Here is a 4,731-nt window from a genome sequence, read left to right on the forward strand (position 1 = left end):
TTGACAAAATATTTTTTGATTTATTTATTGTAATCTTGGCATTCAATTGAAGATTATTTAATTTTTATTCTATTCACATTTATGTTTTGATTATATAAAAAGTTGATTATATTAATCTATTATATTTATAGAAGGTTTGACAATATACTTAGCTTTTAACATGTGAATCAAATAATAAATGTTGATTTATTTTATATCTGGCTGATTTTATTTGACAACCTGATTCTGACCATATTTCAACAGATAGGATGGGATTGTTCCTCATTAAAACCAAAGATAGGATCTTTCAATGACAGCTTAGACACAGACTGTTCTGTAGCTACAGACAGTCTGTCTGCTTCCTCAGATCACAGATGATTCAATGTAATTGGTTGGTTATTTAAGGAAACATTTTCTAGTGAGTTGTGTGCGTTTAGACCTAGAAAAGGCTGTCTTATGTTAGTATGTTTGTGTATAAATACTTACCATAGCAGTTTTATCTAGGTTAACTCTTTTTTCTATTTTGAAACCTATTTTACATCTTTAGAAAAAGAGTGTTTATTTTGTAGAGGTTAGTGGTTCAACTATACCTCTATTATTTTGTGTCTTTGTATGTGTTTTGTGTATTGAAACAATTCAACATAGAAAAGGAAAAAGAGTGAACCTTCAGGAGAAGGTTCATCCTAGTCTTGCCCCGGGAGGAAGAAAGCACTCTTTAAGCAAATCGAAGGGAGTTCGAGTTCTTGAAGTTTCAAAAAGGTTCATTCATCAAGTGGAAAATATATGAAGCTTGCGGCATTATATTAGAGGGAGTCTAATCTTTGCTCAAGTCAAATACTTTGTATTTTTGAGATACTTTATTAATGAATCTTATCTCTGGGCATGGCCCCGTGGACTAGTAATATCCGAAAGGATATTGACACCACGTAAAACAAACTTCGTGTATTATTTACTTTTCTGTTTTATCCTTCTGTTGTGTATTTCTGTAGTTACTGATAACTCTACAAAATAAAGTAATTTTACCACATTTTTTATGTTAATTTTTGCTTAGTCTTTGATTTTTTAATTAATTTATTAAGTTTTTTAAAGTAATTTTGAATTTATTAGTCTTATTGTAATTTTATAGATTTTTGTTGTGTTTTTATAGATATTTTATTATAATATGTTGTAGTTTAATTATTTGAAATTAGTGTTGTTAGATTAAAAGTTAAAAATGTGATTTTATTGAACTTAATTTCCAAAGTAAATTAAATTTTAATTAATATTTTCATGGACTTAATATGATTTATTTTATAATTGAAAATATTTGATTATAATTTAATGTTTATTTATTTTGTAGGATGTTGTTATCCCCAAAAATCAGAAGCGAATGACATGGCAGGAATTAATTGCACGTGGCTGACACCTGGCAAAACCTGTGTTCAACCATCGACCAGGAAGGTGTTCGGCGTTACGTAACCGATCTCTCCATACGACCAGGCTGGTCGTAGGCACGCAACACGCGGAGGAAATCTTAGGCAGTTATGATGGAATCCGAAATTCTCTCCCATGATTTCTTGAATATTCGATTATTTAGGAAATAATATCTGTAACAAATCAAGGAAAATCTTCCCTGAGCTTATAAATAGAATAAGAGGACTCAGGGAAAGAGGGGACTCTTATTTTCTCTTTTCAGACTTCTAAATCACTTGTGGTTAGAAATATCATAGAAATCATATTGTATTTGTTCTTCAGAGGCTAGTGAAACTCATTGAACCCTAGTTCTTTGATCACTCCTTTGAGTTTTACATCAATAACAATCTAAGTGGACGTAGGTTATTACCAGATCCTGGGGCCGAACCACTATAAAACATCGTGGTCTTATTATTTTCGCTATTACGTTCTTTCCAACGCATTCATCCACGTCAAGTGTCTTGACTCTGTGTAAGTTGCCCAAAATCATGGTCAACATTCTGGTGCTTTCATTGAGAGCTTGATCTATCCCTGTTGAGAAAAAAAATGGCGAAAACTGCGAAGAAAACTGGACAGGCGGCCGCCGCTGCACCATCAAACCCACCTCCTCCTCCTCCTGCAAGCGTGGCTGAGGATGAGCTGCATTTGGACTTTGAGGAGGAAGAAATGGATGACGCGACGCTAAAAAGTACTCTGGGGGCGTTGCATGAAGAACTGGCCAATCTGAGGGCCAGTCAAGAAAGTGCTGCCGAAGTCATGGCAAGGCAGCAGCAAGAGATTGAATGGCAGCGCACAGAGCTAAGTGAGAGGCAGGCGGAGATGGACCGCTGCCAGAGCGAGGCCATGGCAGCCTTGTAATTGGCTAGGAATCAGGCCACACCTATCTCGCAGCCTGATCAACCTGCGAATGGGCCAACCCACAGGGGTCCCAATCCTAGCCCACCTATCCAACCTTCGAGCTCGCAAAGGCCCGAGCAGCCTCAGGTGCCTCATGAAGATGTCCCACAGGACCCTGAGGCACAACTTCCATCCCAAGCTGGTCGCAGCAATCCCCCACATCAGAGGCAGAATAGGACCGAGCATCAGCCTCGTAGTCCTAGACACCATAGGGGCGACGAGCCAAACCTACCGAACAGAGGTCAGAATCCTCCTGGTAACAGGAGGAACTCAGAGTTAGGCTCTGTGGTCCGGGGTCCCCCATGGCATGATAATGCATGGGGACACAACGACCAGCGCATGCCACCCTCTAACGTTCGGGACGCTTCATCCCGGGATGGAAATCGAGGGAACAGTCGATCCCACCATAGCCAATCAAGATTCAGAGATGGCCATTGGTATAATGAAGCCGATTCCGGCTGAGGAAATGCCGGTCGGAGGAATGACAAAAGAGGTGGAAATAGGAATCAGCCACCTCAGGATGATAAACCCGGCAGACGGGACGCTGGGGGGCAATCCAGACAGAATAACGTCTTCAACCAGCTCGGGGGTAGCGAGCAGCGGAGAAGAGATGAGGATTTGAGAGATGTACTCAACGATCACCGCGAGCGGCATGGCGAGAACGTACCCCCAGCAACAGAGGCCACAGTAATTCCTGTTGCTGTACAGGCCCAGATAGATTCCCTCAACCAGGCAGTACAACAGCTGGTCGGGGGAAGAATGTCTTATATCGACCACGATAGGAGGAAAGGCACTCCTTTCGTCCAAAGGATAGCCATGGCGGAGACTCCTAGCAAGTTTAAAATGCCTACGCTTCCGAACTTTGACGGGTACGGAGACCCAGTATCTCATGCCAATAAGTTTGAGATACAAATGGACATTCAGAAAGTGTCCGAAGACGCTCGGTGCAGGATCTTCCCTGCAACACTTTCTGAAGCCGTGCAGGAGTGGTTTTTAAGTTCCCTCCTCCAAGCATAGTTTCCTGGGAGATGTTCGTAAGGGAATTCTACGGACAATTCTATGCCGGTCGCGTGCATCCGACCGAGGCAAACCAGCTGGTTGAGATCCTCCAGAAAGATGGAGAATCGCTGAAGGACTACATCCAACGCTTTATGCGAGCAGCAGCTGGAGCGAAAACAGTGGGGGACGAGGGCAAAATGATGGCCATAACTGTAGGGGTTAGGAGTCGCTCCCCCCTCTGGAAGAGCCTTCGCAAACATGGGGTTAGAACTACCCAGGAATTCTTGGACCGAGCTAATCGATACATCAAGCTTGAAGATGACATTGCCGATGATGGAAAGCCTTCAGGAAAGGATAAGAAGGCTGCCGAGCTCGCCAAAGCCGCCAATGAGTCTAAACCCAACAACAATGGCAAAGGCAACGGGAATGGTAACGGCAATGGCAAGAATGGTGGAAAACGGCCACACAATGAGCCTTCCACCTCCGATAATAAACAAGCCAAGGGTAACCATTATGAACCTCGGTTCACTAACTACACTGCCCTTGTTGAGTCTCGGGGAGAGGTTTATCAGGTCATGAGTTCCAGTGTGCCTTACAAGAAGCTTGCCCCCATTCGAAAGGACATTTCGAAAAGAGACACTATGTCGTTATCATAATGACTACGAACATGACACCAACGAATGCAACTAGTTGAAAGACGAAATCGAGTTCCTTATTAGACAAGGACACTTGAGAAGATACGTACGGGCCTCGGGAAATTCCCAACGAGAAGCTCCATGTAGCAACGAGCAGGCGCCCACGCGCCAACGCTCGCCACCTTTACAGCCTGCCCCTGTGACTGGCACACTGCTAACCATTTGTGGAGGCCCGCACCTCGCGGGAAATAGTGGAAAGTTCAGGGAACGATACGCTCAGACCCTACGCCATGACCAGGACATCGAGATGATGACCGTGGAGGACCTTGCACCAAAAAAGGCTCGGTTAGAAGAGGGGGAAATAACCTTCTCTGATTGCGATGCCCAACATGTCCGCTTCCCACATTCCGATCTGCTAGTCGTGGACATCCAAATGGCCAACATGATGGTGAAGAGGGTGTTGGTCGATATAGGGAGTTCAGTGAATATCCTGTATAAATCTTCCCTGGAACGCATGAAATTTTCCGTTAAGGACCTGAAGCCTTGCAACCAAACGATATACGACTTCTCTGGTGAAGGACTCGCCCCTGCCGGATTGATCAGACTACCAGTGACGACAGGTACAGCATCTGCTACAAGGACATTACTCACTACCTTTGTAGTAGTCGATTGTCCTTCGGCGTACAATGCCATCATTGGGAGGCCTATACTAGTTGATCTACGGGCCGTCATCTCTATGTGGCACTTAGCCACGAAGTTCCCGACAGAC

This window comes from Humulus lupulus, chromosome 2 (genome assembly GCF_963169125.1).
Source record: "Humulus lupulus chromosome 2, drHumLupu1.1, whole genome shotgun sequence".
NCBI lineage: Eukaryota > Viridiplantae > Streptophyta > Magnoliopsida > Rosales > Cannabaceae > Humulus > Humulus lupulus.